General features: G+C 44.9%; 1 protein-coding gene across 1 annotated transcript in view; it reads right to left on the bottom strand.

The window, feature by feature from the left end:
- st3gal1l3 (ST3 beta-galactoside alpha-2,3-sialyltransferase 1, like 3) overlaps window positions 1-8,711 on the bottom strand; it is an 82,038-nt gene extending 73,327 nt beyond the window's left edge. The window contains exon 1 of the mRNA XM_067426260.1: window positions 8,598-8,711. The gene's annotated coding sequence lies outside the window, so the exon portion shown is untranslated. The remainder of the gene's footprint in view (window positions 1-8,597) is intronic.
- Between the last annotated feature and the right edge of the window lie 6,177 nt (window positions 8,712-14,888).

The raw sequence follows: 14,888 nt of genomic DNA, 5'->3' as shown, positions 1-14,888 counted from the left end.
CGTGGACCACATCGTCGATCTGGTGGTACTGGAGCAGTTTATCGCTCGGCTACCCAAGAAGACCGCCGAGTGGGTCCAGTGCCACCGGCCCACGTCGCTGACGACGGCCATCAACCTGGCTGAGGACCATCTGGTGGCGTGCCCGGGGGTCGGCGAGCCCCTACTAACCTCTCCCTCTCTCTCTCCCCCCTCTGTCTCTCCTTCTCGCCCTGTCCCTCTCCCTAGGTCCCGCCCCCCAGGGCCCCCTCGCATTCCCCCCAGAGGCCGGGGTGGAATGGGCCCAGGGCAGTACGGGAGTTCGAGGGCCCCGCCCAGGGGGGAGCGGGGCTGCTGGGGTCGGGCGGGGATAACGGTTCCGGTTCCACCCCCCCTCCGCGCTCATTTTCCAACCCACTCCCCGCAGGGGCGGCGGGCAGGCCTGGGCTGGCCTGCTGATGGTGCGGCGACCCGGACCATTTTGTGGACCGATGTCCGATGATGGACATCGGGACAATGATCCGGGTCCCGGACTTCCAGTGGACCACCCCTGATCAAGCAGGAGAGTACCAAATTCCTGTGAGTATCAAGGGGGGTACATATCAGGCCTTGGTGGATTCAGGATGTAACCAAACCTCGATCCATCAAAGCCTGATGCAGCCTGGGGCATTGGATACAAGCCGCATGGTTAAGGTGCGGTGTGTGCACGGGGATGTGGTGGAATATCCGGTTGTCCCAGTCACGATACAGTTTAGGGGAGAAAATCATAGTGTTGACGTGGCGGTTAGTCCCCACCTCCGGCATCCGCTAATTCTGGGGACGAATTGGCCCGCCTTTCCGGCGTTAATGGGGTCGTTATGCGCGGATGCCGCTTGGGAGAACAAGGCTAGGAACGGGGCGGTGCGAGTGCAGGTTGGCGAGACTGATACGGGGCCCTTGGGAACCGCTTCAGAGGAACCGAGCGGGGTCGAGAGACTGATTCTCTCGGACCGCGATGACTTCCCTCTGGAGCAGTCTCAAGATGAGACCCTAAAACATGCTTTCCAGCAGGTCCGCACTATCGACGGTCAGTCCCTCCAACCCGCATTGCCCGTCACGTATCCTTATTTTGCCATAATTAAGGATAGGTTGTATCGAGTGACCCAAGACGCTCAGACAAAAGTGGATACAACCCAGTTGTTAGTACCAAAGAGCCGCCGGGAAATGCTTTTCCAGGCGGCTCACTCGAACCCGATGGCCGGCCACCTGGGACAGGCGGCCACGCTGAATCGTTTAATGACCCGATTTTTTTGGCCAGGCATTCATGACAATGTGCGCAGGTGGTGCGCGTCTTGTCCTGAATGTCAGTTGGTGAATCCACTGGCCGCCCCAAAAGCGCCATTGCGCCCCCTACCATTAATGCAGGTCCCCTTCGAGAGAATTGCGATGGACCTCATCGGGCCATTAGAGCGATCCGCACGCGGACATCGTTTTGCGCTAGTTATCGTGGACTACGCAACACGATATCCGGAAGCAGTGGCTCTCCGCAACATCTCTGCGAAGAGTGTTGCGGACGCACTGTTTCGTTTAATCTCCCGAGTGGGGATTCCGAAGGAAATCCTCACTGATCAAGGCACGGCGTTTATGTCACGCACGTTAAGCGAATTGTACGGATTATTGGGCATTAAATCCATTCGAACAAGCGTCTATCACCCACAAACAGACGGCTTGGTCGAACGATTTAATCGCACTCTTAAATCCATGATCCGTTAATTCGTACAGGAAGACGCCAAAAATTGGGATCGGTGGTTAGAACCCCTCTTATTTGCTGTGCGGGAGGTCCCGCAAGCCTCCACGGGGTTTTCCCCCTTCGAGCTTCTCTACGGACGGCAGCCCCGGGGGGTGCTGGACGTCCTACGAGAAACTTGGGAGGAGGGGCCTTCTTTGGCCAAGAACGAAATTCAATATGTGCTGGACTTGCGAACAAAACTCCACACCTTGGGGCGGCTATCTAGGGAGAATTTGTTGCAAGCCCAGGACCGCCAAAGCCGGTCGTATAACAGGGGTACGAGACTACGCAAATTCACACCGGGAGAGAAAGTGCTCATATTACTCCCTACATCGAGCTCTAAATTAATGTCAAAGTGGCAGGGGCCGTTTGAGGTCGCACGACAGGTTGGAGACCTCGATTATGAAGTGATACGGTCCGATAGGAACGGGGCACGTCAAATTTACCACCTCAATCTCCTTAAGAAATGGAATGAGGTGGAATCAGTATTGTTGGCGATGGTGATCGGGGGAGAGGATGATCTCGGGCCAGAGGCGAGCATCAAAGCACAATCGGTCGCGCTGGCCCCTGGGGGAGATCACCTCTCACCGTCCCAACTCACTGATCTATCAAAACTACAGGCGGAGTTCGCCGACGTGTTTTCGCCCCTACCGGGACGTACCAACTTAATTCAGCACCATATCGAGACCGAGCCGGGCGTGGTAGTTCGCAGCCGGCCGTATCGCTTACCTGAACACAAGAAAAAAGTAGTTCAGGAAGAATTAGGGGCAATGCTCGATATGGGAGTAATAGAGGAGTCCAACAGTGACTGGGCGAGCCCGATCGTTTTGGTCCCTAAGACCGACGGCTCGGTCAGGTTCTGTGTGGACTACCGCAAGGTGAACGCAGTGTCGAAATTCGACGCGTATCCAATGCCGCGGGTTGACGAGTTGCTTGATCGGCTGGGCACGGCTCGATTTTATTCGACATTGGACTTAACGAAGGGCTATTGGCAGATCCCCTTGTCTCCATTGTCCAAAGAAAAGACAGCTTTCACCACGCCGTTTGGATTGCACCAATTCGTCACGCTTCCCTTCGGCTTGTTCGGGGCACCCGCTACCTTTCAGCGCCTCATGGACAGGATTTTGCGTCCCCATGCCGCATATGCTGCTGCCTACCTGGACGATATCGTGATTTACAGTCACGATTGGCAGCGGCATATGCAGCATGTCAGGGCGGTCTTGAGGTCGCTGAGGGGAGCGGGGCTCACGGCCAATCCGAAGAAGTGTGCAATTGGGCGGGTGGAGGTAAGGTATCTGGGCTTCCACTTGGGTCATGGACAGGTGCGTCCCCAAATTGATAAGACCGCCGCAATTGCAACCTGTCCGAGACCCAAGACCAAAAAGGAGGTAAGGCAGTTCTTGGGGCTGGCGGGATATTATAGACGGTTTATACCAAATTATTCGGACCTCACCAGCCCTCTGACTGACCTTACTAGAAAGGGGCTACCAGATACGGTCCAATGGACGGAGCCGTGCCAGCAGGCCTTCACCCGAGTTAAGGCTGCTCTATGTGGCGGGCCGCTTTTACACTCCCCTGACTTTTCTCTCCCTTTTCTGTTGCAGACTGACGCGTCGGACAGGGGGCTGGGCGCAGTCCTGGCCCAGGAGGTGGAGGGGGGAGAGCGGCCGGTGCTGTACATTAGCCGTAAGCTCTCAAAGAGAGAGGCTAAGTACAGCACCATCGAAAAGGAGTGCCTTGCCATCAGGTGGGCCGTTCTCACCCTCCGCTACTACCTTCTGGGGCGGGAGTTCACCCTCTGTTCGGACCACGCTCCTCTCCAATGGCTCCACCGCATGAAGGATACCAACGCGCGGATCACCCGTTGGTATCTAGCTCTTCAGCCTTTTAAGTTCCAGGTGGTCCACAGGCCGGGTGCTCAGATGGCTGTGGCCGACTTCCTCTCCAGAAATGGGGGGGGGGGGGGGGGGGGGGGGGGCTGCAGGCCGGACGGCTCCCCGGCCTGAGTCGGGCGGTGGGGGTATGTGGCAAGGGGGGCGTGGTTCAGCGAGGTCTGCAGCGGGAGAGAGAGCCGCGGGACGAGCGGTAAGTGAGTGGGTTGGAAGCAGATTAATAACACCTGTCTCTCGTTCCAGTAATGAGCGCGGAGAGGGTACAAAACATCAGTGGAACCGGAGATCGAGGAGAGAGAGAGATCGGACGGTTGTTGCGAAACCCAGAGACTGAGTTGCCGGAAGCCGGAATTGCCGACCCGGAAGTGATCCTTGAGTTTATGAAAAGTCACACCATTGAGTGTGTTGCTGTGTTTAGAGTTGAAAATAAAGAAGCATCAACCGTCCAGCCGACCCCCGTGTCCTCTTCCTTCCTTCCATTATCGAACTTTGTTACACTAACAAGGTGATTAAAAGGACACAGCTGGTAATAATGAACTCATAATGTAACATTAAGCCCCCCTGGGTAGGTGCGTCCTCACGCCGTAACGGGAACATCTTGTCACGGTTGGTAAATCCGCTGTATCATTCTAGTCTTATGTGTGTTGTAGGTGTATGTTGTGTGGTTGTGTCTCGTTACGTTATTTGTTCTGGTGGGAGTGGTCGCTCATCAATAGTGATCAGTGGCAGCTGCATGTCATCATTTTCAGCCTACTTAATGCCCTGTCTCCCTCTCTGTGTTGTCAGATCGTTGTTTGAGTCTCCCGTGTCGCGTGCCTGTTCCCTGTTCGTCGTGTTTCCTGTCTACCGGACTCTGGATTCTTCGTCGTCGATCTCACCACGGACTCACCTTCACCATCACGCTGTCTTCAGGATTCCAAATCTCAGTCCCTGCATCACGCTCTCCTGCTGTCTGTGTTCTCGCTTCACGGCCTATGTGCAAAAGTGTTTGTGCAACAATCTTTCGTTACTCTTGAGTATCTGTTCAATAAACACTGCTTTTTGCATTGCAACTGCTTCGGTCCTGTTTATCATTGCACATCTGAGGAGGGAGCCGTGGAAACAAACAGGAGAAAACAGAAAGTCCAAAACAAAGAAAAACAGTCCAACAAAAAGAACAATACCATGGGGGCGTGGAGGGAGGAAGGAGCCAGGACAGGGCCCTAGAGCAGGATGGTACAGAGACCAGCCAAGATAAGGCCCCAGGGCAGAGTCGAGAGTGGGAGGAGCCATGGAGGCAACTTGATGGCAGACGTCACTCTGGGGACGACCAATGATGAAGCCACCAGCGATGATGGAGCCACTGGAGGAGCTACCAAGTCGTTGAATCCCCACAAGACCGGAGGCCCAGGAGAACGAGGTGAAGTCCGAGGGGGAACCAGAAAACAACAGGACAGAGGCTGAGCTGGTGCAACCGTGGATGAAGGCAGAGCTGAGGGGAAGGCAGAGCCAGACCAAACCAAAGGTGTAGGTAGGTCGCCCATCGACGAAGGCGGAGCCAGAAAGACAAGGGAGCCTGGAGAAGCCATATGGCCACAGGTGTCAAGTGGAGCCGAGGGAGGGAGGAGCCATGGCATAGCCAAAGTGTTTACGGGCCATGGTGGAGTGTAGGGTTAAGAGACTGGCGGTGATGACAGGGGATCCTCTGAGTGAGATGGAACTGCTGAACTGAGGCCCCAAGGCGAGTATACACAGCATCTGAGATGAGCAGAGGGGATGAAGGACAGAAGTGTAAGCAGGGCTGAAGAGATGGTAAACTACTGGTAGGAGGAGGAGGTAGAGCGAGGGTGTTCAAGTGTTCTGAAGGCTTTGGAGAAACTTGGAACGCTGGAGAGACAGGGGGACGCTGGAGAAACTGGGGTTACTGGAAAAACAGGGTGTGGGAGAAACTTCCAAATACCAGTCTATCATATTCACCTCGAATATATTGTGCAGTTCCTCATAATAGCCGCCAGAGGTCCTCGTTACTTCCATCATGGCAAGGTGGTTGGTGGGGCTCTCTTCCCAGCCCTCAAGCTCCATGAGTACCCCTTCCTCGACGTATGATGTTGCCAGCTCACTCACTTGGTCAGACCCTCGCTGTAGTCTAGGCTCCGTGGAGATGATTCCTCTCAACCTCTGCCTGGGATCGCGGCAGGCTAGTCTCCACGGTCTGCGTCAGGGAAGTGTGTCTGCCATGCAAGGTCCAGTAAGTCCCATGTATGGGTTTCCAGTGGACGGTCTCCCTGCTCCAGGCAGAGAAGGCGAACAGCGGGAAGGCTCATGGGAACGGGGAACAAAAAACAAACTAAACAGAAAGGAAAAAAAAAACGGCGAAAAAAACAACTGTTTAGGTCCGTCGATCTGTTACAAGTGGTGCGGATCAAAACTCGCCAAGGCAAAGGAGAACGTGGATCAGGAATTTTAATGGAAAAATCTCTCATGGAACACTCAAAACACCAGTATACACAACATTGACTGACAAACACTGAGGAGAAACAGAGGACTAAATACACAGGGCTAACGAAGTGATTAATAGGACACAGCTGCGACAAATTAACTCATATTGACAGTGACCATGGGAACACAGGAGTGGCGGGAAAACTGAACAAAGGAACTAACTAAATGACAAGCGAAACAGACTAGACATGTAACACAGTGTTGAATGGGGGTTGAATAATTATGACATAGCTGCATTACAAATATAATGGGGGGGGGGTGTAATTTAGATTGCAACTGCATAATGATTAAAGTTTAATATTTAAATGATTAAAAGTTAAATTTGTAACATTTTTCACAAAAAGTAGTTCACATGATCTAATCAAACCAATATAATCATAAATAGCAACTGCCACATTAAAAATATGACAAGCATTAGTTAGGCTAGGTCATATTAACGAAAAACATCAGACAGTTATATTCATTCATCAACGCAACTTTTACTTTTTAAAACCATCTTGTAATAAGGCTTTTAACAGCTTTTAACGGAATCCCTACTCTCTGGTATACTTGATGTAATAAGGCTTGAGTTTCAACCCACCTGTGCAGATGCGGAGAGCAGAAGGATCGATGCGTATCAAGTGTTTATTCATTCATTTTTCTTTCAACAGCACAGGTTATAGCTCATCACTAAGTCCTGAAGCTAAGGTAGTTAATGGTTGAACATGTGTCTAAGTGAGACTGTGTTTGTCTGCCTTTACACAGCAATGAACATATTTGAATAACTACAAATAAGCCTGGCTAAATCCCTGCATGTTTCTTTGTTTTCAACAGGGTTTCCAATCTTTGGCCTTCAAAGTTAATCCGGTGCAGGTGTGGGGCGAAAATCCAGCCCATATTTGTTCTACTGTGAATGTTTTTGCTGGGGTTAGGGGACTTTAATTGGTGTCAATAAATGAACAAATATCAGGACAGAAACAGATAATATACTATACTGTATATTATTGAAAACACACACTGTAAAAATTTTTTTTTTTGTTGGTTTAACTTAAAAAAGTAAGTAACCTGGTTTCCTTAAAATTTTGAGTTTATTGAAATAAAAAAATTGAGTTGATACAATGAAGAAAATGTTTTTAATAAATAGAAACTCAAAATATTTTTGTATCTGAACCACATAAAAAATTTGATAAATCATGAAAACAGCACTATTTGGCATGTTTCACTGCGTCATCAGAAATAAAACACACAATTACCCAATATGCTTACAAAATCTTTTAATAATATTTTGAAGTTTGTCGAATCTCAAATTTTTTTCCTTGTATTAACTCAAAATTTTAATTTCAATGAACTCAAAATTTTAAGGCAACCAGGTAACTTTTCTTCTAAATATTTTTTTACAGTGCAGAAAATGCAGTTAACAAATTTGATATTGCATTTGTGTACACAATATAGACTACACTAGACAAAGCATTGATTTTGACTAAATGTACTGCTAATAAAACTCTAAAAAATAAAAAATGACTCTCCCCTATGTCGTTCCAAACTTCTCTTTTCTTTGAAACAAAATAATATATTTTGAAGAATGTTGTAGCCAAACCATTTTAGTTAAACTTCGACGACTTCTGTAGGGACAATGTTGACATAATATAAAGGTTAGTCTTGTTTTAAAGAAGATAAATGGCAGATTATTGAAATAAATTATGAAATAATTAAATAAATATGAAAGTAAAATTGAAAAGAAGTTTTAAAAGTTAAAGTTTTTGAAAATGTAAAAATATAATTATTTATATTTTATAATATTATGTATTTTACAAAACATGTTTTACTCCAAACTACAAGAAAAACAGCCAGAAACATGAACAAATTGTGTTCTAAATTTTAGGTTATATGAAAAAATAGCTTTCAGTAAGATTTTGTTTCGGGCTCAGTACTAAACTTTTTCACTAGATGACATCCAAGCTCCATAAGTGCACCTCCATTTCCATATAGTTTCAGTGATCTGAACCATATATTTCCATAATTTTCAGACATTTTAATAAGTAGACATCCTATTCACAAGTAGTATGGACAGTTTGGCAGTATTTGATTTGAATTCAACCTCTAATAAACATGAATAGAACGAGCATTACTGCTGCATCACAAATGGCAAATTTATAATATTTTATTTTAAAACATTTCCAGATCTTTTTTTCTCAAAAAATGTAATGGATGTTATATTTGAACTCTTGGCATTTTCTACCAATCTTTTATTTTTTTCCTTGTTCATCTCTATTTCAAAATGAACGTCTGAACTGAATATGAAAAATGAAGCTGCTTCACTAGCATGCAAATCGAGCTCATTATTTTTATTGTGCGATGAATTGATTTATTGACTATAGCGACAGGCCTAGCTGTCTGTTAGACCAAATCCACCTCCATAAACAGGAATGAGATCCTCTGAACGTGGGAGAGTTTGTTCTTTTCCCGGTTGACTTGAAGACCTAACTGGCTAAGAGCAGCCCTACCCATCTCTGTGTCATCCATCTCAAGGGTGTTTCACCAACTGCTTAAACAGAAGCAGAGGGTGGTGTCGTCTTCCTGCGGGGACACAGCAGAGCAGGCTGTGCTGGAGTTTTTTTTCATGCAGGAAGCGACTTCCTTGTTGTCTAGCATATTAAAGGGCATCCCACGAGTGGGGTTGGTCATCATTTTGATTTGGACGATTCTGATTCTGATTCTTACTTTCGATTTCTGTTCTTTTCGATTCTCGATTCTGATTCTTTGAGGGGTGGAGTCAAAACATGTCACATTGATATTCATATATCGCTATTTTTGATACCATGGGGGAACGCTGCATACTGTTAAATATATATTTTTAATAACATAATTTTTTGTCCGTCTATTGAAAGTCTAGGCAATCAAAAATTCTTCTGAAGAGATCACTTTATATGAAAATGCTTTTAAGCATTCTCTCATATAGGTTGAGAGACATATAGGTATATATATAAAACCAATTACTATTAAAATTATCTCACAAATTTTTGCTAACTCAATGCATTTTTTCAATGCACAACGGGGTAAATGTGTTGCAATAGCTTACACACAGCACAAGGAAGCTTGATTTCAAATGGTAAATTTAATTTAAAAAGACGAGTAAACAGTAATAAAATAAGAACAAATAAACAGATTACAAACAATAGCACAAATAAAAACAATAGAATAAAAGGTACAAATGAAATAGACTGCTTTATTTTTTCAGGTAGGTCTAACATTCAGATAACTGAATAAAAAAAATGCAAAATAATTTCATTTAAAAAAACATTAGATAATGTTCTTTGTAAAAAAAATAAATAAAAAAAAATAGCCTACTGATGAAACCATTAAAGTTACACAAGTTGATCAGTCAAGAGCAGTGCGATCATTTGTCTTTTTGTAATTTGAATAACAAATAACTGCTGTCCCTTTAAGAGCTAACGCACGCATGAATCCTAAACACTGTCACTGTTCCTGTTACTCATTCTTCCTGAAATGTTTACGACTTTGTTTACATGAATACTCTTCAAGATGTGCACTGAGAATTTTTTTGATTGTATTTGACCAATAATAAGCTGGAAAAGGAAACAAATGTTTGCACTTGTATGTCAGAGGCAGCTTTATTATGGTATGTGTGTGCGTTTCAGATGTGAACGCGAAATCTGCAGGGATTAGTAGAATTATGTGCAATCCCGCACGAAATTCCGACCAATCACACACTAACACTAACACTAACACGCTGTCATGAGGAAAAAATCCAGCAGAAGGCACGTTCGCTGTGTTCAGAGGGTTAACCAGGCTGAATGAGAATATGCCGGTGTGTGTCAACTCGCTGTCGGTCGGAGAGGAGAGCGCAGCTGGTATCGATACTGTAGAAATAAAGTATTGTATCGTTTCAGATATTTCAGTATCAATATTTTTGGCAACACTAGTTGCACTGTGCTGACCAAGGCTTTTTAAAAGTGAAATAAATCCACACTTTAGAGTACTGCATATCAAGCACCATTGCTGCAAGAACAAGCGGGTGTGGCAAGCACTTCTGGAAATCAGATGGCCAATGGAAACCAAAACTTGCGCATTTGAAACCGATGATTGGAATCGAAAACAAATTTTAAAAGCGATTCTAATGACATTGTTATTTTTTAAATAGTTCCAAGTTAGAACCGCTTCTTTATGCCCAACCCACCCACGAGGTACTCTGATGTTCCACTAGGGGAAGCTCTTTATTGCCTCAGCCTGTTATTGACTGCAGAGAACTGTTGGGCCCAGTTCTCGACAATGTCGCCGAAAAGGTTACTTTTATGAGATGGGAGCATCCCGAAAGCGTACTTTGATGACCACTTGCACCTCAGCAAGGCAAGTCAGGGGGCGTTTCATTACCACCGAGGTAGACATTAGGGACTTTAAGCAACAGCCACTGATGGAACGGCAACAGCGACCGGAAATAAACTTTTAACTGCCGTAGCCAAAGAACGCAAAAATCACTAAGCAACAATAAAGAGATGGCGTAATGGTTCATTTAACATAATTTGACCAAATATAAAGAAACATGTAATTTAAAAAGCATGGAAATGGTTGCTTTTGGCATTAAATTATAAACAGATACAATTAAAATGCCACATAACTATATTTACTTATCTAATCTGTCACGTATTAATGACTACGGCAAATCAGCTGTTCTCCCGTAGTAGACGGTTACAGTAGAACGTCACGAAGTAGCAGTTAAACTCGCGCATGCGCAATAGAACGCCAGAACGCCGTTGCCGTTCCATCAGTGGCTGTTGCTTAAAGTCCCTATTGTCTGTCCTAGGGCTGCACCCTGACTTTGATCATGTTAATAAACGCTTTGTACAGAGCAGGAAATATACACTGCTCTGTTCAGATGCAAAAGCTTGTATTAATGCAATCAGCTGCTGCTTATTTATCCCCGCACAGCAATCATTACATGCCAGTTGTGCATTGTGGATTGTTTAGTTATACTCAAAGTATTGGCTCTCTGCCAAGATTACTATTCATCGGTCTCCCGATGTGGCGTCAAAAGTGACCAACTGAATGGGAACCGGTTCTATAAGAAATTACATATCTTTTTTGTACATTTTACACTCAGGATATGATGCTCTGAACATAGAGTTGCAAGCGTTCTAGAGACACACTGAAATAAACAGGCCAACCTCTGGGAGTATCTGTTTTAGTGTAAGCAGTCTAGGGGAACATTAATCATACAATTAATCGTACAAATAGCATTGAAAACAGCGGTATAGCCGGTATCATCACCTGCCGGCTACAGTGACAGTGTAACCAGGTGACCAATGTAACTGATACTACCCCCTTTCATGAAAACCAAGGGCCAGTCAGTGTTTAACATTGAATGGAAGAATAGAGCAACACCAGTATCAGTAGCAACAGCATACGTAGCACTCCATCAAATGAGGGCTATGGGCAGTGTCAGAGTGTACGGTGACCAGTGTAACTGACATTACCCCCTTTCATGAAAACCAACAGCCAGTCAGTGTTAAACATCAAAGAGAAGAATAGCAGCACCAGTGTCAGTAGCAGCAGCATACGCAGCTGTTATATAATAATAAGTTTAATTAATAATAATACGTTTAATTTATGTAGCGCCTTTCCCAAGCTCAAGGACGCTTCACAATAACAGTAAATAACAAGCAGTTTATACATAGATGGACAGTGGACATTTGCCCAGTCCAAGTAATGAGTGAATTGCAGTTGCAAATCACACTACATTTACAATACAACATGAAAGACATAGGTAACAAACATTAATTACAGACAGCATCGTGGGCCGTTAGAAGCAGATTATTGGTAGTGAGTTAACATTTTTATTGTGTTATGTCAAGTTAACATTTTCATGACTGATAGTACTGATTAAACAAATGTGTTTTGAGTTTATTTTCATGTAACCTGGTTGTTGTCCTGCAGAGGCAGAGGGAGAGAGTTCCATAGTTTAGGGGCTGTAACAAAGAAAGACCTGTCACCCAGATGATAAACGAAATCTCCGCTCACAGAGGAGGTCACAGCCAGAAGATTGGAGAGCTCGAGGGGGGGTATAAGGAGAAAGTAAGTCAGAGAGATAGGCGGGAGCAAGACTATTGAGTGACTTAAAAGTAAGCAGAAGAATTTTGTATGTGATACAGGATAACACGGGTAGCCAGTGCAGTTTGAACAGAATTGGAGTTATATGGGCAGTTTTTTTGTGTAAGTTAGTAGTCTTGCGACAGAGTTTTGGATGTACTGCAAATGTGAAATAGAGTGAGCTGGTAGTCCGGAAAAAAAAGAACATTACAGTAGTCAAGGCGAGATGTAATGAACGCGTGGACTAGTGCTTCAGCGTCTTTTGGGCTGACATAGGGACGGAGTTTGGCTATACAGCGCACATATAGGACACAGCTGCTTTGAGACAGGGGGCTGCTTATATTGCGCAAACGAGTGAGTGACTGGAATGCTTCATAAATGATGGATTCCTAACTGCTCCGAGACGGGAAGCGGCATACCATGAAAGTGACTGAGCAGCCAAGCTCCATGCTTCAAGGAAGCCGGACTGCTGTTCTGAGACGGGGGGGCTGCTTTACCAATTATGATCGGGCGAGCGATCAAAACGCTTCTTCCTCTGGCAGGTCACATCACTGAGCTTTGTACATGGAACACCGCTGCTCTAAAGCAGAGGGCTACTTATGCCACGTGAAGAGTGGGCGGCTGGAGCTTTTCCATGCTCCTAACATGGCAGATCACTGCTTTAAGACAGTGGGCTGCATATCTTGTGTGGTGGGAATTTGTCCTCTGTACGTGACAGACCGCTGTGCTGAGACAGGGGGCTGCTTATAATGCTTATATAAAAGAATTGATTGTTCTTTGTACATGGCAGATCGCCGCACTAGATTTCATAAGTCTTCAGTAGATTCAAGAAGGAGGGAATAACCCCATAGCGACACCTATGAATGATGCAGAGACCAACTTAAAGGTAAGATGACCAGGGGGGATTTGGGATGGGGGGCTTCTATGATATTAGACTGCGTAGCCTTACTAGCCTATAATAAAAGATAACGAATTACAAAACCCAACATATTTTTATTCAAAGATCAACAGTCTGTTAGTCTTTAGTCTGCCACAAAAAAACACTACATTAAAATCATGAACTCAAATTATTTATTGTGAAAAGTTATTGTGAAAGAAAAAAACAAACACAATGGCTGTTGTAAGTAACAGTGCGTGAATCAGACCTTTCTGTATAGCCTAACTCTAATAAGCTTAAATGAAAATAAAGAAATAGCCTAATTGTGTAGTGAAGTATTTTATTGTACACAGTATTGCAAGCAATCACTCCTTTACGCGTGCATCACATCACCGTCCTCCTCCTCGCGGCTGCACGCAGCAACTTGAGCTTTTTTTCCTAAATCCTTCATCAAGGATTAAAACAAAATGGGGACAAAAAGGTCATATTGTTTTTGTGCATATAGATTAATAATATGCATGTATAGAAACAATAAAACTTTAAATTCACACAGCTATAGCCTACCTAGGTTGTGGAGGCTCGACGGCACATACCGCTTAGAAAAAAGATGCTGCAGCCAGAGAGCAGCCGGTGGAGGGTGGTTGCAGGACGCCTCCTCCACAGACTGTTTTTAATAATTATTAGACAACAATAACTACTCAGGATTTGCTTTGCTTTTGCTTGGGACTGTCCCTAATTTTTCGGGACGTCTGGTGACCCTACTCAAAGGGGAACCTTTGATAATAGACTATATGAGACTGTTGAAATGAACCTTTAATAGCAAACCTTCTTTATAGCAAAATGGCAGGATACATTTTGTTGGCTTTTGTAATGTTATAACCTCTTGTGATGATGTCTGAATGTGTAATGATTGCCGAGGAGGTTTTGTATTTTGTCGGCAGAAGAGAACACGTGGTTGGCTGGCTGCTGTCAGACGGCTGAGAGGGGCCCCCTTAAGGGGAATCCTGATAACTGTGTCTTTGCACTTTACTGCATTGACAATCAAAGGGGCACTCACACCGTTTGTCATTGTATTTTATTCTTAACCTGTCGTTGTTCTGGGGCCACAGGCCAACTCAACCAATTGCTTGGTTTGCTTGCTTTGTCACAACAGGCCTGCTTGGAACAGCTTGTGGGTGAGTAATTAATGACCAAATTTTAATTTTATGGTGAACTATGCTTTTAAGGAGTTTACTTTAATTAGGTTTATCATTAGAATGTCTTCTTTCTTGGCCTAGAAAAGGATAATCATAAGGGCTGAGCTAGGGCTAAAACCCATTCAGCCCACACGTTTGCCCATTAATGTTTGTATAACCACTGAATCAATGGGCTCCGATGAGGAATTCACACCCACAGCAATCTTAGTTGTGTAGTTCTTAAAAAAATGAAACAAATCAAGCAGGGATACATACTTGTCAAGCAGAAATGTGGCTAACTCTGCATCAGTTTTTAATCCTTTCAGGACACCTAATGTTAGCTCCCTCCACTTCGGAAAAGCCACTCCGATATTTACCCTCGTTTTATTTCGGGCTCTATCAATTTTTTTTCTTTTTGTCTTTCTTATCATCTGTCTTTTTCCGTTTACCTGTCTTTATTTTATGTGCAGGTGCCTCTCACGGAATTGGCAGTTTGGATTGTTTGTCCGCCATAAGCAAAGCTGCAGCACACCGGTAATCTTGAATTTAAATGCCTGCCCTGTATGTGCTGTGCATGAGAGGGGGTTGTGATGAGTGTGCACACAAGCTTGATTGATACTGCTAAGACACTCCTCCTG

The sequence above is a fragment of the Pseudorasbora parva genome, chromosome 19 (genome assembly GCF_024679245.1).
Source record: "Pseudorasbora parva isolate DD20220531a chromosome 19, ASM2467924v1, whole genome shotgun sequence".
In the NCBI taxonomy this organism is placed as follows: Eukaryota; Metazoa; Chordata; class Actinopteri; order Cypriniformes; family Gobionidae; genus Pseudorasbora; species Pseudorasbora parva.
Note: the sequence above shows the minus strand (reverse complement) of the source record. Positions and strands in the feature narration are given on the sequence as shown.